Source organism: Pan paniscus, chromosome 9 (assembly GCF_029289425.2).
Source record: "Pan paniscus chromosome 9, NHGRI_mPanPan1-v2.0_pri, whole genome shotgun sequence".
Classification (NCBI taxonomy): Eukaryota; Metazoa; Chordata; class Mammalia; order Primates; family Hominidae; genus Pan; species Pan paniscus.
Window position 1 is genome coordinate 60,456,970 of NC_073258.2, and position 23,782 is coordinate 60,480,751.

The 23,782-nt window shown below is 40.0% G+C and overlaps 1 pseudogene; it reads right to left on the reverse strand.

Annotated features, from left to right (window-relative positions):
- Nucleotides 1–218: 218 nt before the first annotated feature.
- On the reverse strand, nt 219–23,268 carry LOC134731213 (olfactory receptor 5AN6-like; annotated as a pseudogene).
- Between the last annotated feature and the right edge of the window lie 514 nt (nt 23,269–23,782).

Consider the following 23,782-nt stretch of genomic DNA (forward strand, 5'->3'; position numbering starts at 1 on the left):
TAGCAAGATAGGATCAAGAGTTGGGGCAGGTCACAGAAGAAATGGTTGCTATTTGGCCCACAGAAATGGAGCTGAAGCAAAGCACATAGTTGGATAAATGAGCCAAAGATAATAGTTATACAGGTTCCAACCATTATGTGCACACAGAGGTTGGGGACATGGATGGCCATGTAGAGCAGAGGCAACATATTAATTATAAGCCATAGCTTCCAGAAGACAGCACTCAGTCAGACCCAGGCTAGAGAAGAAGTATTACATGGTGCATCCCATAAAAGAGATGAATGTTGGCAATGATATAACCATAAGTTATCATGATAACCAAGATAGAGGTGAGTATAAAGGTTACTGTGAACATAGGGGTCATGACTTGAGGAAAAAAAAAAACAGTATGAGAACAGGATAGAATCAGCAGTTGGGGCAGGTCACAAAAGAAATGGCTGCTATTTGACTCACAGAAATGGAGCAGAAGCAAGGCACAGAGTTGGATAAATGAGACAAAGAATCCAGTTGTACAAGATCCTGCCACCATTGGCATACAGAGAGCAGGTGACATGATGGCTGTGTAGAGCAGAGGATCACAAATGGCAGCATATTAATCATAAGCCATGGCTGTAAGAAGACAGCACTCAGTCACATTCAGGCTAGAGAAGTACTGCATGGTGCACCCCATAAAGGAAATGAATTTATGCTTCTTGAAAAAGTCTGAGGGCATCTTGGGGGCTATAGTGGAAACACAGCAGATGTCCAGAAAAGACGGATTACTAAGGAAAAAGTACACAGGTGCATGTAGATGGGAGTCCGTCCTGATAAGGGCGATGAGACTCACGTTTCAGGACATGGTCAGGAGGTATATCCCTAGGAATGCTGAAAAGAGAAAAATAGTGGTCTTTGGATATTCAGAGAATCCCAAGAGAATGAACTTTGTAATTGTCATGCTACTCCTTTCCACAGTCATTGCACTGGTGATTCTGGAATCTGTATAAATCTCCAAGTCAGTTGTCACCCCAATTTCCATTGAAATAAACCACCATGTATCCACACTGAACACAGAACCAAGTGAAATATTGATCCAAGTTAGAGGCAATAGCCCTGATTAATGCTCCCCACCAACACACATTAACAAGTCAGTCAACCTAAAAGTCTCAGCCCAGTGAAAGTAACTTGAAGAATGAAGGGAAATACAACATGTTTTTGGACAGGCCAAACGGAGACACTGACAAAAGGCATTCTTGAAGAAGTTTGTACTTTGGGCAAAAGGAAAGTGATTTTAAGTGGAAGCTTGTGAGATGTAGTAAGAGTGAAAAGCATAGGAAGTAGAAATATATAATAAAGTTTAAAAATACATATTTTATAAAACTGGTAATAAGATATTTTATGTGGTGAGAAAATTATATGAAATTAAAATACAAATAAAAATCATACACAAATTCAGGGGTAATTAGAATTAAATATTTCAAAAGTCCTCGAGTCACACAGGAAAATGATAAAAGTATTGATTAAAGTTAAAATTTGATAAGATGTACACATAACTAAGTTTCTGGGGTAATCACTAAAGGAATAGAAATAGAACGTGCAAATTCAACAAGTAGAGGAGAAAATGTAAAAAGATTTTTAATCTATCCAAAAAGACCAAGAAATAATGAAAATAAAAACAAAATAAATCTTTATAAAATTCATCAAAAATAACAAAAGAAAAATAAGGGAACAACTAAAACAAATGGCAAATGAAGAAAATACACCTAAAAATTATTGTCTAATAGCTGATGAAAACAAGGTTTCTACATATTGCCATGAAATCAAAACAGTTAATTTTTTAAAACCTATAATGCAAAAGTTAAAACAGTGATATGAAAGCTTAAGACAGAAATGAAAAGATAACAGAAGAGGATGAAAAATGCATTGGCATAGCTCAGCTATGAAGGAGAAAAAATTACACCACAGAAATGCAAAAATGAAATTTGTGTGGGAGTAGCAATGAGGACAAAAATAAGCTGCTAAAAACAGCAAATGATGTAGAAAATAGGCTGCAAGAAAAGTGAGAAAAATGAAATTTGGAAAAAAGAAAGAGCTTTTAAAAATAGAGGGAAAGAGGAGGAGGAGCTTTAAGATGGCTGACTAGAGGCATCTGTTACTCTCCTCCACCACAAAGAAGAACCAAAATAGCAAGTAGATAATCACACTTCAAGATTGTCTAAGAAAGAACACTGGAATTCTACAGAGAAGTAACAGGAAACACCTAAGGCAAGGAAGGAGAGGGAAGCAAGGCAGTCTGCTCAGCTGGGATCAGCTGGGAGCCTGCAGAGGCTCCCCAATGTGAGCAAAGCATAAGTGAGAGAACCCCAGTGATCCACATTTCCACCAAGAACTCCTGCAATCTTAACCACAGGAAAACCATCAATCTATGTGGGTCCTAGACTAATCTAGAGATCTGCCTGAAGACCATATGATGACATTGCTCCAGAGAGGGAGCTCACACTGGATCCCACATACTCCCTGAGTCCTAAGCAGCTACAGCACAGTGCCACCTTAAAAGCCCAGCCCCTAACAGATTGCATCCTGCCCTGGGCACAACAGCCCATGCATCTCCACATCCCTGGAACCCCATGGACATACTCCACCCCCAGCCACTGCCTCTGCTAGCTGCTGCTACCGGGTCAAAGTGTGAGCCATTGGTAGCGACCTTGATGCCCCCAGCAGTGGGGCCACTGATATGGTTTAACTCTGTGTCCGTACCCAAATCTCAACTTGAATTGTAATCCCCATGTGTCAGAGGAGGGACCTGGTGGGAGATGACTGGGTCATGGGGGTAGATTTTTCCTTTGCTATTCTCCTGATAGAGAGTAAGTTCTCACGAGAGTTGACGGTTTTAAGGTGTGTCACCTCCCATGGCTTGCTCTCTCTCCTGCCACCATGTCAGATGTGCCTTACTTCTCCTTCTGCCATGACTGTAAGTCCCTTGAGGCCTCCCCAGCCATGCTTCCTATACAGCCTGTGGAACTGTGAGCCAATTAAACCTCCTTTCTTTCTAAATTACCCAGTCTCCAGTATTTCTTTATAGCAGTGTGAGAACGGACTAACACACAAAGTGACCAATTGTTGACAACTGATTCTAAAATGTACATGGAAAGTCACTTTATTTCAAGTGTTGATTCTGAGAATATTCCCCAATAAATCTCCTGCAGGCAAATTTTGGCCTCCCAGCTTGTTTTCTGGAATTCCAACCTAGGACAGCGACTTTGCAAAACAGGAAAGCTGAAAATTCACACAACGTGGTTATTCATTATGACTCAGTAGTTCTACTTCTCCAGAACAACATTGTATTAGTCTCAAATACCCATCAATGTGGAATGGATATGTAAATTTTGGTCTATACACTGAAATGCTACATAAAAATGAAACAAATTATGATTGCACGATTACAAGGAAGAAAGTTGTAACTATAACAGTAAGTAAGAGAAGCAAAACACAAAAGGATATTTAAATAGGATTGCAAAAATTTTAAACTTAGGAAGAAGCAAAACTAAACTACTTTGGTTAGTGATACATACATACATACATACACAGCAAAATTATAAAGTAAAGCAATAAATGGTTACATGGGATGTGGAAAGAGGTTTTTGTGATTCAGAAAGACACAGAGGGCCTCTGGGATGATGGTGTGCTGTATTTCCTGATGTTAGTTATAGTTACACTAGTGTTTTTCTATGCCATTATAGCACACATTTATACTTTATGTATTTTGTACGTGTGTAAAAATTTTACAATAAAAAGAAAAAACAAGAAAAATTTAAAAAATAAATGATTTAAGTAAGATAATTTCCTCATTGCATAAAGGCCAGTTTTGAAACAAAAAATTCCAACAGAATAAAGGAAAATAACTCAACTCATTCCAAAAGGGAACCATATTCATTCCTGTAAATTTCTGTGAACCCTTCCAATAGTTCAAATACTCTAGAGCAGAGGAGATGAGTTTTTGCAAGAATCAACAGACTCCATCAGGGCTTACAAAGCTTTGTTTAGGTTGAACCATTCCAATCTAAACAAATGGAAAGAACAATGTTGGATTTTCTTATTGCTGGAAAATACTATCACCTTCCTGGTATTAATGGGAATTTTCAGATGTTGTTTTGTTCATCTTCCTGCCTTTGAAAAGACTTAAATTAACACCATCCAAGATTTTTCTGGAAAAATATACATATTAGACATTTTGGGGGTCCAATAATATGTGAGGTTTTGGCTTTTTAAAGTTAAAAAATAATGTAAGAGGTCAAAAGGGGTATGCAGGCCCAATATCAATTATTGGCAAGTCACCTCCTATATCAACAATTACAATATTTATTAATTGCCAGAGCCTATGAAAATAGCAACAAGCCATTATCAATATTTCAAATGCTAATAGAAATATGTAAATTTATTCTAAAGTACACTATAAAGAGAAATTAAACCATTAAATTTCTTTGCTTTCTATGAGAATAACAGCACTTTACTGTGGTTTCTGTATGTCAGACTAAGAATATTTTATTGTCTTTGATGAATTAAAATGGAGAAATTTATTATTAAGAGGAAAGTTAAATTTCAATATTTGTTTATGGTATGATTTTAGCTAGATTACTTAATTCCTCTGAGCTTTATTTTAATCTTATATAAAATGATAATAATGCCTACCTCACAGGGTCATTTAAAGCCCTTAGTTAAGACAGGAAATAGTAGCTAATACAGGAGCAGGCTCTTGATTAATAGTTGTTACAGTAAGAGTTTATTATTTTACTAGTATTATTAATAATAATTATTATTACTTAAATGGTGCTTTGAGGGTAAATCTTTCAAGGCTGGGGTTAATAATAGCAAAAAGGGGAATCATTTGGCAATGTGGAATTTGGAACCATGGTCCTACATGGTGTGGTCTCAGGAAATCTCTACTCTCCATTACCACTCCACATCCTGGGTAATGCTTATCATTCCACACAAGAGGTTTCACTTCTAGCTAAGAGACCTTGGTGTCTATTAAAACATAAGTAACTACTTTGGAGAAGTGAAGGTAGTATGACAAAACAACAAATAGTAGGTATTAGAAAAGGGAAGATAGATAATAAGAGGGAGGAGCAAACATCGTTACTTTAAGCCCACCCGTGAGTTAGGAGAGCAAGACAGAAGAGGAAAGAGAAAAGCAAAGAACAGTATGGAGCAAGTGTTGATGGTGAATTGGAGACACTGAAGACAAACTGTTCTTGGATGCCTCTGCCAACATTACTTACAAAGATATCCTTCACATTTCTGTGCCTAAGTGGAACCTGGGAGTACGGCTAACACCGCTGGTTTGTCTTGGTGCTATACCTCAGCCTTGCCCTTGGTCCTCAGAATAGCATAGAGTTATTTTCCAGGAGACATCCCTTCCACTAGAGATTCTCTTAAATGTTTCCTTAGGGAAACAAAAAACAAAAGAAGAAGCAATTATCAGAAGACAGAATTTTCCATTAATTATTCTCAGGAGAGTTGGATAAGGAAAATGAGTGGGAAATGTTCTCAGCTGGTCCCATCCGACCGTCTTTTATGGGCCCTTCGTGAACCAATTAAGAGTTCTGGGCCAGGCGCAGTGGCTCACGCCTGTAATCCCAGCACTTTGGGAGGACGAGGCGGGCAGATCACAAGGTCAGCAGATCAAGACCATCCTGGATAACAGGGTGAAACCCTATCTCTACTAAAAATATTTAAAAATTAGCTAGATGTGGTGGCACACCCCTGTAGTCCCAGCTACTCAGGAGGCTGAGGCAGGAGAATCACTTGAACCCAAGAAGTGGAGGTTGCAGTGAGCCAAGATCACACCACTGCACTCCAGCCTGGGCAACAGAGTGAGACTCCATCTCAAAATAATAATAATAATAAAAGAGTTGTGAAGCATATTGAGTAGATACATAGTAATGAAATTGCAAGATCAAATGGTAGATCTACTTTTAGTTCTTTAAGGAATCTCCACACTGTATTTCGTAGTGGTTGTACTAGTTTACATTCCCACCAACAGTGTAAAAGTGTTCCCTTTTCACTACATTTGTGCCAACAACTATTTTTTTATTATGGCTATTCTTGCAGGTGCAAGGTGGTATTGCATTGTGGTTTTGATTTGCATTTCCCTAATAATTAGTGATGTTGAGCATTTTTTCATATGCTTGTTGGCTGCTTGTATATCTTCTTTTGAGAATTGTCTATTCATGTCCTTAGCCCACTTTTTTATGAGATTGTTTGTTTTTTTCTTGCTGATTTGTTTGAGTTCTTTATGTATTCTGGATATTAGTCCTATGTCAGATGTATAGATTGTGAAGATTTTCTCTCATTCTGTGGGTTGTCTGTTTACTCTGTTGATGTATTCCTTTTGCTGTGCAGAGGCTTTTTTGTTTAATTAAGTCCCATCTATTTATTTTTGGGTTTTTTGCATTTGCTTTTGAGTTCTTGGTCATGAAGTCTTTGCCTCAGCCAACGTCTAGAAGGGTTTTTCCAATGTTATCTTCTAGAATTTTTATGGTTTCAGGTCTTAGATCTAAGTCTTTAATCCATCTTGTGTTGATTTTTGTGTAAGATGAGATATGAGGATACACTTTTATTCTTCTACATCTGTCTTGCCAGCTATCCCAGCACCATTTGTTGAATAGGGTGTCCTTTTGTCACTTTGTGGTTTTGTTTGCTTTGTCAAAGATTAGTTGGCTGTTAGTATTTGGGTTTATTTCTGGATTCTCTATTCTGTTCCATTGGTCTATGTGCCTATTTTTGTACCAGTACCATGCTGTTTTGGTGACTATGGCCTTATAGTATAGTTTGAAGTGGGTAATGTGATGCCTCCAGATTTTTTCTATGTGCTTAGTCTTGCTTTGGCCATGCAGGCTCTTTTTTGATTCCTTATGAATTTTAGGATTGTTTTTTCTAGTTCTGTGAAGACTGATGGTGGTATTTTGATTGGAATTGCATTGAGTTTGTAGATTGTTTTTGGCCATATGGTCATTTTTACAATATTGAATCTACCCATCCATGAGTATGGGATGTGTTTCCATTTGTTTGGGTTGCCTATGATTTCTTCTAGCAATGCTTTGTACTTTTCCTTATAAAGGTCTTTCACCTCCTTCGTTAGGTATATTCCTAAGTATTTTTGTTTGTTTGTTTTTGCAGCTATTGTAAAAGTGATTGAGTTCTTGATCTGATTCTCAGCTTGGCCACTGTTGGTGTATGGTAGAGTTTCTGATTTGTGTACATTAATTTTGTATCCTTAAACTTTGCTGAATTCATTTACCAGTTCTAGGATCTTTTTGGATGAAGCTTTAGGGTTTTCTAGGTATACAATTATATCATCAGCAAACAGTGACAGTTTTACTTCCTCTTTACTGATTTGGATGCCCTTTATTTCTTTCTCTTGTCTGATTGCTCTGGCTAGGACTTCCAGTACTATGTTAAATAGAAGTAGTTAGAGTGGGTGTCCTTGTCTTGTTACATTTATCAGGGGGAATGCTTTCAACTTTTTCCTGTTCAGTGTAATGTTGGCTGTGGGTTTGCAACAGATGGCTTTTATTACCTTAAGGTATGTCCCTTCTATGCCAATTTTGCGAGGATTTTAATCATAAAGGGATGCTGGATTTTGTCAAATGCCTTTTCTGCATTTATTTAGATGATCATGTGATTTTTGTCTTTAATAATGTTTATGTGGTGTATCATGTTTAATGACTTGTATATGTTAAACCATCCCTGAATCCCTGGTATGAAACCCACTGGTCATGGTGAATTATCTTTTCTATATGCTACTGAATTTGGTTAGCTAGTATTTCATAGAGGATTTTTGCATCTATGTTGTATTACTTCATTCTCATGCTGCTGTGAAGAAATACTCAAGATTTTTATTTTTAATTTATAAAGGAAAGGAGTTTAATTGACTCACAGTCCTGGATGGCTGGGGAAGCCTCAGGAAACTTGCAATCATGGCAGAAGGGGAAGCAAACATGTCCTCCTTCAAATGGTGGCAGAAGAGAAAAGCGCCAAGCAAAGTGATAAAAGCCCCTTCTAAAAACATCAGATCTTATGAGAACTCACTATCACGAAAAGAGCATGAGGGTAACCATCCCCATGATTCAATTACCTCCCACTGGGTCCCTCCCATGGCACGTGGGGATTACAGGAACTACAATTCAACATGAGATTTGGGTGGGGACACAGCAAAACCATATCATATGTACATCAAGGATATTTGTCTGTAGTTTTGTTTTTTATTATGTCTTTTTCTGGTTTTGATATTAGGGTGATACTGGCTTTAAAGAATAATTTAGGGAGAATACCCTTTCTCTATCTTGTGGAATAGTGTCAATAGGATTGGTACCAATTTTTCTTTGACTATCTGATAGAATTCAGCTGTGAATCCATGTGGTCCTGGACTTTTTTGTTGACATTTTTTTTATTACCATTACAACCTCACTGCTTGTTATTGGTCTGTTCAGAGTTTCTATTTATTTCTGGTTTAACCTAGGAGGGTTGTATATTTTCAGGAATTTATCCATCTCCTCTAGGTTTTCTAGTTTATGTGCATAAAGGTGTTAATAGTAGCCTTGAATGGTCTTTTGTATTTCTGTGATATCAGTTGTAATACCTCCCATTTCATTTCTAATTGAGCTTATTTGGATATTCTCTTTTTTTCTTGGTTAATCTCACCAATTGGTCTATCAATTTTATTTATCTTTTCAAAGAACCAGCATTTCATTTCATTTATCTTTTGTATTTTTTTGTTTGTTTCTATTTCATTTAGTTCTGCTCTGATCTTTGTTATTTGTTTTTTTTCTGCTCGGTTTGGGTTTGCTTTGTTCTTATTTCTTTAGTTCCTTGAGTTGTGACCTTATGTTGTCTATTTGTGCTCTTTTGGACTTCTTGATGTAGGCATTTAGTGCTATCAATTTTCCTTTTAGCACTGCTTTTGCTGTATCCCAGAGGTTTTGATTTGGTGTGTCAGTATTATCATTCAGTTCAAATAATTTTTTAATTTCCATCTTGATTTCATTGTTGATCAATGATTATTCAGAAGTAGGTTATTTAATTTATATGTATTTGCATGCTTTTGAGGGTTCCTTTTGGAGCTGATTTCCAATTTTATTCTACTGTGGTGTGAAAAAGTACTTGATATAATTTCTGTTTCTTAAGTTTATTGAGACTTGTTTTGTGGCCTATTATGTAATCCATCTTGGAGGATGTATTCTGTGGTTGTTGGGTAAAATGTTCTGTAAATATCTGCTAAGTTCATTTGTTCTAGGGTATAGTTTAAGTTCATTGTTTCTTTGTTGACTTTCTGTCTTGATGACCTGTCTAGTGTTGTCAGTGAAGTACTAAATTTCCCCACTGTTATTGTGTTGCTCTCTATCTCATTTATTGGGTCTAGTAGTAATTGTTTTATAAATTTGGGAGCACAAGTTTTAGGTGCATATATATATTTGGAATTGTGATTTATTCCTGTTGGATTAGTCCTTTTATCATTATATAATGTCCCTCTTTGTCTTTTCTAACTGTTGTTGCTTTAAGGTTTGTTTTGCCTGATATAAAAATAGCAACTCCTGCTCACTATTCCTGTCCATTTGCATGGAATATCTTTTTCCACCATTTTCCCTTAAGATTATGTGAGTTCTTATGTGTTAGGTAGGTCTCCTGAAGACCTCAGAAACTTGGTTGGTGAATTCTTATCCATTCTGTAACTTTCAAGTGGGGCATTTAGGCCATTTACATACAATGTTACCATTGAGATGTAAGGTATTATTCCATTTATCATGCTATTTGTTGCGTGAATACCTTTCTTTTTTCATTGTGTGATTGTTACGTAGGTCCTGTTAGATTTATGCTTTAAGGGGGTTCTATTTTGGTGTATTTCTTTTTCGTAATCCTTATTTATTTTTATTTTTTTCAATTATACTTTAAGTTCTAGGGTACATGTGCACAACCTGCAGGTTTGTTATGTATGTATACCTGTGCCATGTTGGTTGCTGCACCCATTAATTCATCATTTATGTTAGGTATATCTCCTAATGCTATCCCACCGTACCCCAGGACAGGCCCCAGTGTGTGATGTTCCCCACCCTGTGTCCAAGTGTTCTCATTGTTCAATTCCCACCTATGAGGGAGAACATGTGGTGTGTTTGGTTTTTTGTCCTTGTGATAAATTGCTCAGAATGATGGTTTCCAGCTTCATCCTTGTCCCTACAAAGGACATGAACTCATCATTTTTTATGGCTGCATAGTATTCCATGGTATATATGTGCCACATTTTCTTAATCCAGTCTATCATTGATGGACATTTGGGTTAGTTCCAAGTCTTTGCTATTGTGAATAGTGCCACAATAAAAATACGTGTGCATGTGTCTTTATAGCAGCATGATTTACAATACTCTGGGTATATACCCAGTAATGGGATGGCTGGGTCAAATGGTATTTCTAGTTCTAGATCCTTGAGGAATCGCCACACTGACTTCCACAATGGTTGAACTAGTTTACAGTCCCACCAACAGTGTAAAAGCATTCCTATTTCTCCACATCCTCTCCAGCACCTGTTGTCTCCTGACTTTTTAATGATCACCATTCTAATAGGTGTGAGATGGTATCTAATGGTGATTTTGATTTGCACTTCTCTGATGGCCAGTGATGATGAGCATTTTTTCATGTGTCTATTGGCTGCATAAATGTTTTCTTTTGAGAAGTGTCTGTTCATATCCTTCACCCACTTTTTGATGGGGTTATTTGATTTTTTCTTGTAAATTTGTTTAAGTTCTTTGTAGACTGTGGATATTAGCCCTTTGTCAGATGGGTAGATTGTAAAAATTTTCTCCCATTCTGTAGGTTGCCTGTTCACTCTGATGGTAGTTTCTTTTGCTGTGCAAAAGCTCTTTAGTTTTATTAGATCCCATTTCTCAATTTTGGCTTCTGTTGTCATTGCTTTTGGTGTTTTAGTCATGAAGTCCTTGCCCATGCCTATGTCCTGAATGGTATTGCCTAGGTTTTCTTCTAGGGTTTTTATGGTTTTAGGTCTAACATTTTTTTATTTTATTATTATTATACTTTAAGTTTTAGGGTACATGTGCACAAAGTGCAGGTTTGTTACATATGTATACATGTGCCATGTTGGCGTACTTCACCCATTAACTCATCATTTAGCATTAGGTATATCTCCTAATGCTATCCCTCCCCTCTCCCCCAAACCCACAACAGTCCCTGGAGTGTGATGTTCCCCTTCCTGTGTCCATGTGTTCTCATTGTTCAATTCCCACCTATGAGTGAGAATATGCGGTGTTCGGTTTTTTGTTCTTGCGATAGTTTACTGAGAATGATGATTTCCAATTTCATCCATGTCCCTACAAAGGACATGAACTCATCCTTTTTTATGGCTACATAGTATTCCATGGTGTATATGTGCCACATTTTCTTAATCCAGTCTATCATTGTTGGACATTTGGGTTGGTTCCAAGTCTTTGCTACTGTGAATAGTACCACAATAAACATACATGTGCATGTGTCTTTATAGCAGCATGATTTACAATCCTTTGGGTATATACCCAGTAATGGGATGGCTGGGTCAAATGGTATTTCTAGTTCTAGATCCCTGAGGAATCACCACACTGACTTCCACAATGGTTGAACTAGTTTACAGTCTCACCAACAGTGTAAAAGCATTCCTATTTCTCCACATCCTCTCCAGCACCTGTTGTTTCCTGACTTTTTAATGATTGCCATTCTAACTGGTGTGAGATGATATCTCATTGTGGTTTTGATTTGCATTTCTCTGATGGCCGGTGATGATGAGCATTTTTTCATGTGTTTTTTGGCTGTATAAATGTCTTCTTTTGAGAAGTGTCTGTTCATATCCTTCGCCCACTTTTTGATGGGGTTGTTTGTTTTTTTCTTGTAAATTTGAGTTCACTGTAGATTCTGAATATTAGCCCTTTGTCACATGAGTAGGTTGTGAAAATTTTCTCCCATTTTGTAGGTTGCCTGTTCACTCTGATGGTAGTTTCTTTTGCTGTGCAGAAGCTCTTCAGTTTAATTAGATCCCATTTTTCAATTTTGGGTTTTGTTGCCATTGCTTTTGGTGTTTTAGACATGAATTCCTTGCCCATGCCTATGTCCTGAATGGTATTGCCTAGGTTTTCTTCTAGGGTTTTTATGGTTTTCGGTCTAACGTTTAAGTCTTTAATCCATCTCGAATTAATTTTTGTATAAGGTGTAAGGAAGGGATCCAGTTTCAGCTTTCTATATATAGCTAGCCAGTTTTCCCTGCACCATTTATTAAATAGGGAATCCTTTCCCCATTGCTTGTTTTTGTCAGCTTTGTAAAAGATCAGATAGTTGTAGATATGTGGCATTATATCTGAGGGCTCTGTTCTGTTCCATTGGTCTATATCTCTGTTTTGGTACCAGTACCGTGTTGTTTTTGTTACTGTAGCCTTGTAGTATACTTTGAAGTCAGGTAGCGTGATTCCTCTGGCTTTGTTCTTTTGGCTTAGAATTGACTCAGAGATGCAGGCTCTTTTTTGGTTCCATATGAACTTCAAAGTAGTTTTTTCCAATTCTGTGAAAAAAGTCATTGGTAGTTTGATGGGGATGGCATTGAATCTATTAATTACCTTGGACAGTATGGCCATTTTCACGATATTGATTCTTCCAACCAATGAGCATGGAATGTTCTTCCATTTGTTTGTGTCCTCTTTTATTTTGTTGAGCAGTAGTTTGCAGTTCTCCTTGAAGAGGTCCTTCATGTCCCTTGTAAGTTGGATTCCTAGGTATTTTATTCTCTTTGAAGCAATTGTGAATGGGAGTTCACTCACACTTTGGCTCTCTGTTTGTCTGTTATTGGTGTATAAGAATGCTTGTGATTTTTGTACATTGATTTTGTATCCTGAGACTTTGCTGAAGTTGCTTATCAGCTAAAGGAGATTTTGGGCTGAGATGATGAGGTTTTCTAGATATACAATCATGTCATCTGCAAACAGGGACAATTTGACTTCCTCTTTTCCTAATTGAATGCCCTTTATTTCCTTCTCCTGCCTAACTGCCCTGGCCAGAACTTCCAATACTATGTTGAATAACAGTGGTGAGAGAGGGCATCCCTGTCTTGTGCCAGTTTTCAAAAGGAATGCTTCCAGTTTTTGTTCATTCAGTATGATATTGGCTGTGGGTTTGTGTTAGATAGCTCTTATTATTTTGAGATACATCCCATCAGTACCTAATTTATTGAGAGTTTTTGGCATGAAGCATTGTTGAATTTTGTCAAAGGCCTTTTCTGCATCTATTGAGATAATCATGTGGTTTTTGTCTTTGGTTCTGTTTATATGCTGGATTACGTTTATTGAATTTCATATGTTGAACCAGCCTTGCATCCCAGGGATGAAGCCCACTTGATCATGGTGGATAAGCTTTTTGATGTGCTGCTGGATTCAGTTTGCCAGTATTTTATTGAGGATTTTGCATCAATGCTCATCAAGGATATTGGTCTAAAATTCTCTTTTTTTGATGTGTCTCTGCCAGGTTTGGTATCAGGATGATGTTGGCCTCATAAAATGAGTTAGGGAGGACTCCCTCTTTTTCTATTGATTGGAATAGTTTCAGAAGGAATGGTACCAGCTCCTCCTTGTACCTCTGGTAGAATTTGGCTGTGAATCCATCTGGTCCTCGACTTTTATTGGTTGATAAGCTATTAATTATTGCCTCAATTTCAGAGCCTGTTATTGGTCTATTCAGAAATTCAACTTCTTCCTGGTTTAGTCTTGGGAGGGCGTATGTGTCCTGTAATGTATCCATTTCTTCTAGATTTTCTAGTTTATTTGCATAGAGGTGTTTATAGTATTCTCTGATGGTAGTTTGTATTTCTGTGGGATCAGTGGTGATATCCCCTTTGTAATTTTTTATTGTATCTATTTGATTCTTCACTCTTTTCTTCTTTATTACTCTTGCTAGCAGTCTATCAATTTTCTTGATCTTTTCAAAAAACCAGCTCCTGGATTCATTGATTTTTTGAAGGGTTTTTTGTGTCTTTATTTCCTTCAGTTCTACTCTGATCTTAGTTATTTCTTGCCTTCTGCTAGCTTTTGAATGTGTTTGCTCTTGCTTCTCTAGTTCCTTTAATTGTGATGTTAGGGTGTCAATTTTAGATCTTTCCTGCTTTCTCTTGTGGGCATTTAGTGCTATAAATTTCCCTCTACACACTGCTTTAAATGTGTCACAGAGATTCTGGTATGTTGTGTCTTTGTTCTCGTTGGTTTCAAAGAACATCTATTTCTGCCTTCATTTCGTTATGTACCCAGCAGTCATTCAGGAGCAGGTTGTTCAGTTTCCATGTAGTTGAGCAGTTTTGAGTGAGCTTCTTAATCCTGAGTTATAGTTTGATTGCATTGTGGTCTGAGAGACAGTTTGTTATAATTTCTGTTCTTTTACATTTGCTGAGGAGAGCTTTACTTCCAACCATGTGGTCAATTTTGGAATAGGTGTGGTGTGGTGCTGAAAAGAATGTATATTCTGTTGATTCGGGGTGGAGAGTTCTGTAGATGTCTATTAGGTCTGCTTGGTGCAGAGCTGAGTTCAATTCCAGGGTATCCTTGTTAACTTTCTGTCTCATTGATCTGTCTAATGTTGACAGTGGGGTGCTAAAGTCTCCCATTATTATTGTGTGGGAGTCTAAGTCTCTTTGTAGGTCTCTAATGACTTGCTTTATGAATCTGGGTGCTCCTGTATTGGGTGCATATATATTTAGGATAGTTAGCTCTTCTTGTTGAACTGATCCCTTTACCATTATGTAATGGCCTTCTTTGTCTCTTTTGATCTTTGTTGGTTTAAAGTCTGTTTTATCTGAGACTAGGATTGCAACTCCTGCCTTTTTTTGTTTTCCATTTGCTTGGTAGATCTTCTTCCATCCCTTTATTTTGAGCCTATGTGTGTCTCTGCATGTGAGATGGGTTTCCTGAATACAGCAAACTGATGGGTCTTGACTCTTTATCCAATTTGCCAGTCTATGTCTTTTAATTGGGGCATTTAGCCCATTTACATTTAAAGTTAATATTGTTATGTGTGAATTTGATCCTGTCATTATGATGTTAGTTGGTTATTTTTCTCATTTGTTGATGCAGTTTCTTCCTAGCCTTGAATGGTCTTTACAATTTGGCATGTTTTTGCAGTGGCTGGTACCAGTTGCTCCTTTCCATGTTTAGTGCTTCCTTCAGGAGCTCTTGTAGGGCAGGCCTGGTGGTGACAAAATCTCTCAGCACTTCCTTGTCTATAAAGTATTCTATTTCTCCTTCACTTATGAAGCTTAGTTTGGCTGCATATGAAATTCTGGGTTGAAAATTCTTTTCTTTAAAAATGTTATATATTGGCCCCTACTCTCTTCTGGCTTGTAGAGTTTCTGCCAAGAGATCAGCTGTTAGTCTGATGGGCTTCCCTTTGTGGGTAACCCGACCTTTCTCTCTGGCTGCCCTTAACATTTTTTCCTTCATTTCAACTTTGGTAATCTGACAATTATGTGTCTTGGAGTTGCTCTTCTCGAGGAGTATCTTTGTGACATTCTCTATATTTCCTGAATTTGAATGTTGGCCTGCCTTGCTAGATTGGGGAATTTCTCCTGGATAATATCTTGCAGAGTGTTTTCCAACTTGGTTCCATTCTCCCTGTCACTTTCAGGTACACCAAACAGATGTAGATTTGGTCTTTTCACATAGTCCCATATTTCTTGGAGGCTTTGTTCATTTCTTTTTATTTTTTTTTCTCTAAACTTCTCTTCTCACTTCATTTCATTCATATCATCTTCCATCACTGATGCCCTTTCTTCCAGTTGATCACATCGGCTACTGAGGCTTGTGCATTCATCATGTAGTTCTCGTGCTGTGGTTTTCAGCTCCATCAGGTCCTTTAAGGACTTCTCTGCCTTGGTTATTCCAGTTAGCCATTCATCTAATATTTTTTCAAGGTTTTTAACTTCTTTGCCATTGGTTTGAACTTCCTCCTTTAGCTTGGAGTAGTTTGATCTTCTGAAGCCTTCTTCTCTCAACTCGTCAAAGTCATTCTCCATCCAGTTTTGTTCTGTTGCTGGTGAGGAGCTGCATTCCTTTGGAGGAGGAGAGGTGCTCTGATTTTTAGAGTTTCCAGTTTTTCTGCTCTGCTTTTTCCCCATCTTTGTGGTTGTATCTACCTTTGATCTTTGATGATGGTGACGTGCAGGTGGGTTTTTGGTGTGGATGTCCTTTCTGTTTGTTAGTTTTCCTTCTAAGAGTCAGGACCCTCAGCTGCAGGTCTGTTGGAGTTTGCTGGAGGTCCACTCCAGACCCTGTTTGCCTGGGTATCAGCAGCAGTGTCTGCAGAACAGCAGATATTGGTGAACCGCAAATGCTGCTGCCTGATTGTTCCTCTGAAAGTTTTGTCTCAGAGGAGTACCCGGCTGTGTGAGGTGGCAGTCTGCCCCTACTGGTGGGTGCCTCCCAGTTAGGCTACTCGAGGGTCAGGGACCCACTTGAGGAGGCAGTCTGCCTGTTCTCAGATCTCAAGCTGCATGCTGGGAGAACCACTACTCTCTTCAAAGCTGTCAGAGAGGTACATTTAAGCCTGCAGAGGTTACTGCTGTCTTTTTGTTTGTCTGTGCCCTGCCCCCAGAGGTGGAGCCTACAGAGGCAGGCAGGCCTCCTTGAACTGTGGTGGGCACCACCCATTTCGAGCTTCCTAGCCTCTTTGTTTACCTAATCAAACAACTAACTCGGCAATGGCGGGTGCCCCTCCCCAAGCCTCACTGCTGCCTTGCAGTTTGATCTCAGACTGCTGTGCTAGCAACAAGTGAGGCTCCATGGACCTTCCGAGCCAGGTGCAGGATTTAATCTCCTGGTGTGCCGTTTGTGAAGCCCTTTGGAAGAGTGCAGTATTAGGGTAGGAGTGACCCGATTTTCCAGGTGCCATCTGTCAGCCGTTTCTTTGACTAGGAAAGGGAATTCCCTGACCTCTTGGGCTTCCCAGGTGAGGCGATGCCTCGCCCTCCTTGGGCTCATGCATGGTGTCCTGCACCCACTGTCCTGCACCCACTTTCTGGCACTCCCCAGTGAGATGAACCCAGTACCTCAGTTGGAAATGCAGAAATCACCCATCTTCTGAGTCGCTCACGTTGGGAGCTGTAGACTGGAGCTGTTCCTATTTGGCCATCTTGGCTCCACCCTCTGTTTTCTCTATTCTTGTCTGACTGTCTTATTTCAGAAAGCCAGTCTTCAAGCTCTGAGATTCTTCCTTCTGCTTTGCCTATTCTGCTATTAATATTTGTGATTGCATTATGAAATTCTTGTAATGTGTTCTTAGCTCTATCAGGTCAATTATATGCTTTTCTATACTGGCTAGTTTGTCTGTTAGCTCCTGCATCATTTTATTGTGATTCTTATCTTCCTTGGTTTGGGATTCAACATACCCCTGCATCTCAATGACCTTTGTTCCTATCCATACTTTTAATTCTAGTTCACTCATTTCAGCTATCTCAACCCTGTTCATAACCCTTGCTGGAGAGGTGGTGTAGTCATTTGGAGAAGAGAAGGCACTCTGACTTTTTGATTGTCAGAGGTCTTCTGCTGGTCCTTTCTCATCTTTATGGGCTGATGTTCCTTCAATCTTTGATGTTGCTGACTTTTCAATTGATTTTTTATCCTATTTGGTGACCTTGAGGTTTTCATGGAAGTATAAGGTGAAGTCCACCAACTGGCTTCATTTTTGGAAGATTTTAGGGAGCCAACACTCGGCTACCAATTCCTGGACTGCATACTCTAACTCTGGGGCACTCGTATTGGGCCCTGACTTTGTTCTCTGGCTTCTTGAAGTTAAGAATCCCCTATGCTGAGGGGACAGAGGTGCTTCCAGACTGTTAGTCACTACACTCTGATGGGTGGTGTCAGCCAAAGCACTTCATAGTGCATTGGCAGTGAGATCTGTCCTCATTCTCACACATGAGCAGCAAGAGCAGCAACACTACAATGGGGTACACACTCATTGGCTGTGGCAGGGTACTAGCAGGTGCCAGGTTACTTGTCTCCATATGGGTGTTACTCACAGTGGCAGAGGCAGAATGGCTCTGGGGGCATTGGGGCACCTGATGGTTACTGTGCACATGGTCATGCTGCTGGTGGTGTTAGAACAGGGGCAAGTCATTGGTGGGCACAGTTCTGTGTATTTTCACTGAGTGCTGCAGGCAGCAGTGGTCACTCTGGGCAATGGAGTGTCCACTGTCCTCTGTGCCTACTTTCACTCTCATGGAAGTCTTGGTGCAAGGGTAGGGTCCTGGTGGGGCAGGGATGGCTGGCTCTGTGTCTCCCAAGGCTCCTACTGCAATGGTGGTCAGGTAGGGGGAAAGGGGAGGTGTGCACTCCCACCACAACAGTGGCAGGGCAAAGTGCACACACATAGGTGTGCTGGTGAGGCAAGGAAGGCAAAACCCACTAGGCACACCTGCACTGAAAAAGCGATGTTGGGGGTTGCTATGAACACAGGGGAAGCTGCAGTTTGGGGAGGGAGCAGGCAGGCTGATGTATGGCAGTAGGGGCTGTCTCTCTTGAGTTCTCTGCTGGTTGAGCATGATCTGCCAGCACAGGAGCTGTAATGTGAACCCCTAGGGCACCCAAGGCTTTCCTGAAAGCCAGCCTGGAGTTCTGCAAGAGGCCAGCAAACCAAGGTGCTCAGGTCAAACCAGACCCATCTGATAGGCACAACCACACTGCAGAGTTCAGGTCCAACAGTTCCACTAGGGCTAAATTCTCTTATGGAAGCAAGCCCAGCCAAGGGAGATGAGCTTCTCTCACCCTGCTCCACTACAGATGCTTCCACATTATATCCAATGGGTTCTGCTTCAGCTGGAATCCTGCCCCTATCGCTTCTCTAAACATCTCTCACAGCCAACTCAAGCATCTGTAGTGGTCAAGGGGTCTCCTCCTTTTGGGATTCCCAAGGCCCATGGTGTGAGTGGGTTGCTCCTGGCCACTTCAACTCACCCATTCCCCTTGGATCACTGGGAGCCAGAGACAAGTCCTGGTGCATGGTAACCAGGTGCAGTGTTCCCAGCTTCCTCCCCCTTCAAGTCACCTTCCGTGTCTTCCCTCTGTCCACTCTCAGTGCCTTCCCTCTGTAGATCTGTTAGGAGTATGCCAGTCATCTTGGTCTCTCAGTGACAGCTGTTCCACCTGACTGTGTCTAGTTGGCCTTCTTGTGCTCTCTGCAGTTTGCTAGTATTTCATTGAAGATTTTTGTATCAAAATTCTAGTTGCATCAGAGGTATTTGGCCAAAGTTTTCCTTTCATGTAGTGTCTTTGTCTGACTTATGTACCAAGGTAATGCTGACCTCATAAAGTGTGTTTGAAAGTATTTTCTCTGTCTTTCTTTTTTAGATGAGTTTGAGAAGTATTGGTAATAATTCTTCTCTGAATGTTTGGTAGAATTCAGCTATGAAACCATCTAGACCCGGGCTTTTCTTTGTTGGAAGGTTTTTAATTACTACTTCAGTTTATTTTTCGTTGGTCTGTTTAGGCTTTCTATTTCTTCCTGGTTCCATCTTGGTAGGTTAGACTTTTCCAGGATTTTATCCACTTCCTCTAGTGTTATCCAACTTGTTGGCACATAATTGTTCATAATTGTTCCTTTTATTTCTGAGGTGTCTGATGCAATGTCTCCATTTTCATTTATGATTTTATTTATTTGAGTTTTCTCTTTTTTCTGTTACTCTAGTTAGGGGTTTGTCAATTTTGTTTATTTCAAAGAAGCAACGTTTGTTTTATCAATTTTTTCCTATGGTGTTTCTGTTTTTTATTTATTTGATTTATTTCTGTTCTAATATTTATTATATCCTTTCTTCTGCTGAGCTTGAGTTTAGTTTGTTCTCTTATCTAGTTCCTTGAAGCATAATATTAGGTTATGTATTTGGGATCTTTTTTAATGTAGTCATTTATTGCCATAAACATCTCTCTTAGAAATGTTTCTGCTGTATCCCACAGGTTTTGTCATGTTGTACTTTCATTGTTTTTTGTCTCAAAATATTTAAATTCTTTTGATTTCTTCTGTGAGCTATTAGTTGTTCAGGATCGTGTTGCTTAATTTTCACGTATTTCTGAATTTTCCAAAATTCCTCCTGTTAATGATTTCTAGTTTCATACTGTTGTGGTCAGAAACAATACTAAATATAATTTCAATATTCTTGAAGTTGTTAAGACTTGTCTCATGGCCTAACATTTGGTCTATCCTGAAGAATGTTTCATGTGCACTAGAGAATGTTTATTATGCTGCTGTTGAATGGAAAGTTTTGTATATGTCTGTTAGGCCCATTTGGTCTGAAGCACAATTCAAGTCCAATATTTCCTTGTTTATTTTTTCTCTGGTTGACCTATCCATTATTGAAAGTGGAGTATTAGAGTTCCCTACTATTCTTGCATTGCTATCCATTTCTTTCTTTATGTCCATTAATATTGGCTCTATATATGTAGGTACTCCAATCTTGGGTTCATATATATTTACAATTGTTATGTTTCCTTGATGAATTGATTGCTTTATTACTAAATAATGACCTTCTTTGTCTCTCCTGAAAATTTTTGATTTGAAGTCTATTTTACATTATGTAAGTATAGCCACTTCTGTTCTCTTTAGGTTACTATTTGCACAAAATATCTTTTTTCATTCTTTCATTTTCTGCCTGTGTGTCCGTAAGCTAAAATGGCAAGCTTTGAACACTTATGTTATTAAATAAGACTTCTGTGACTTTTTCTCTTCTCTTTACGGGCCTTCCATAATCAAAAAAAAGTTTACTTAATGATATTCCATAAGTCCTGTAGGCTGTCTTCCCTCTTTTTTTTTTCTTTTTGCTTTTTTCCCCCATGATTGGATTATTTCAAAAGACCTGTGTTCAACTTCACATATTCTTTTTTGCTTGGTCAAGTATGCTGTTGAAGACTTCAATTGTATTTTTAATTGCATTCATTCAGTTTTTTAGCCCCAAGATTTGTGTGTGTTTTTTTCTTAATGGTATCTATCTCTTTGTTGAACTTCTCATTTCGATGATAAATTGTGCTCCTGATTTTATTGAATTATATATCTATATTGTCCTGTACCTTGCTAACTTTCCTTAAGATCTCTATTTTAAATTTATTTTCAGCCAATTCATAAGTTTTTATTTCTCTGGAGTCAGTTACCAAAACTTTACCATGTTACTTTGGTGGTGTTATGTTTCCTTGCCTTTTCATGTTTCCTGTGTCCTTGCATTGATGTCTGAGCATCTGGTAGAGCAGTCACTTATTCCAAATTTATAGTTTATGTAGAGTTTCACCTGAAGATGGGTCCTAGGGTGTCAGTTGGGAGGGTGTGTTGGCTCTGGTGCTGGATGAGCCCAGTAGTGTAGTCTGTGTGCAGCTTCTTTAGCTATGGTTAACATCAGTAATGACTACAGGTACCTCAGTGGCCTAGGATGCAGGTATTTTGGGCAATGGTTTTGGCACTGAAGATTATTAGAGTTTTAGTGGCAAAGGTGTTAAGAGTCATCCTGTTCTTATTTTCCCCATAGTGAAGAACCTTAGCTGAGAGAATCACTCATGGTATTGAGTCTGACATGGATCACAAGCAGACTCACTGAAACTGTGTAACGGTATTTCCAATGGCTGTGGACCTGGGATTCTGTGCTCAGTGTCTTGCTGAACTACTGTGGCACCTGTAATGTGGGCTCAGGTTCCCTCTCTGGAACATAGGTAAACACAGCTCTCCAACAAATCTAGGGGCTGTGACTCTGAGGCATTGCCCAATAGCCTAGTCCCAAAAAGCAGGGATGTAGCTGTGACTCTGATCCTGGGAATCAGGCTACAGCACTGACACAGCTCTAAGGAAGAAGGGGTGTTCCAGAGGCTCAAGCCATGGCTAGCAGGGCACAACAGTCAGTCCCCACACTAATGGGGCACAGTATCAACTTGGGCACCAGGGGAGTGGGTATCTTGTAGTGATGACTCTGGAAGTAGGAAAAGGCAGTAGCCTAGGCTCCATAAGGCTCGGTGCAGCAGCAGCAAGAACTCAGGAATGATGGGGTAGAGCTGTGATTTATTCTCTGGGGCTTGAGGAGCAGGGCAACAATGGTCCTACTCCCTAGGGAGGCAGGGAGCCTCAGCATGTCAGATTCTGGAAGGGAATCCAGATTCAGGGAGGTGGGGATCTGTGGCTGTTTGACCCAGACAACAGGAGTCACAGCTCAGCCAAGGCTCTGTTTCCCTGGAAACCGGGACACCACATCAGCTCAGGTGCCTGGGAGGTGGCTGCTTCACTGGGCCCTAGGCCTGGGGCCCCACAGGGCTGGGTGTGTGACTAATCCACAGGGCCAGGATTGCTGGTCCCCAAAGGACAGGATTCTGTCTTGACTCAGGCAGGGTGGCTCTGCTATACTGGACTCTGGGTCGCCAAAAGACAGGCACCACGTGAGCTTAGTTACTCGGGTACAGTTGCTCTGCTATAGGGGCAGAAGGTCAGATTCCTGAAGGAGCAGAAGCCACTAGGCAGAGGTGCAGGCCTGTGACTGCTCCACTGGGCCTGAACTTCTGGTTCCTGGCAGGCAACATGCCACATCAGCTTGGGCACCTGGGGCATGTGGCTTCTCTGCTGGGCACAGGCTTTGAGTAGCCAAGGGATGAAATGTAGCAGCAAATGGGATAGGGGAGATTGTCAGGTTGTTCCCAGACAGTATGAAGCTGCAGCAGCTTGTTCCTAGGGCATAGGAAGATTAAGCAGCTTGTTCTTAGGTGACAGGTAGCTGCAGCAGCTCAGCTGGTAAAAGGTGCACTGCCGTGTGTGAGCAAGTGTGTGTGTGCACTGCCGTGTGTGAGCAATAATGGCAGAACCTGAGGGATGAAGGGGTGCAGTGGCTATGGGCCCTTGGAACAATAGCTCCAGTTTCAGGATTGCACAGTAGCAGTTTGGACCGCAGAGAGTGCATATGAGATGGGCTCCACCTCTGGAGTCGTACAGCCTTTGGAACTCCAGGCAGCCTAAGCTGGGCACAGGGCCTATGAGGACTGCAGGACTCATAAGTAGTGAAAACTGTAGGTGTCCATGACAGTGATGGGGGCTGCTGTGGCCTTCTGCTTACCTTTTCCTCACCGGGAGAAACCCACTCCTGGTTCCGAGCTGATCCCCACTGGAGGGAATGGGTGGCAGAAGCAAGGTGGTTTCTTCCTGCTCTAGGTGGCCATCCTGAGTTACTGTGCACCGCAAAATTTCCACCACTCCCTTGCTGTACTCCCACATTCTCCTTTAGTCAGTCTGGTCAAATTGTGGCTGCTTGTTGTTTTGGTACTTTTTTATGGGGGTGATGAACAGTAGCCACCTGTAATTGACCATCTTGCTAACATTACTCTGAATCTGTTCATTTATTTTATTTTTAATTGTTAAGCATTTATTTATATTCCAATACAAATAAAATAACACAATGTATAAAATAAAATATTTACATCCAAGCAAAGACAGGAAGAGAGTAAGTGAATGAAAGAGAGAAATAGAGAAGAGGAGAAGAGGGCATGAAAGGGGAGTGGAGAAGAGAGGAGAGGAGAGGGGAGGGGAGGGAAGGGAAAGGGAGGAGAGGGGAGGGAAGGGAAGGGGAGGGGAGGGGAGGGAGGAGGGGAGGGGAGGGGAGGGGACCAAGGTGCAGGAGGGCAATATTTGTTGGGGTTTATTCCCAAATAACCCAGTTCCTTCCACCTTACCCTTTGAGTCCACAGAAGGAGGTAAATTTTTTTTTAAAAAAGTAGGGCAGAAAAAATGG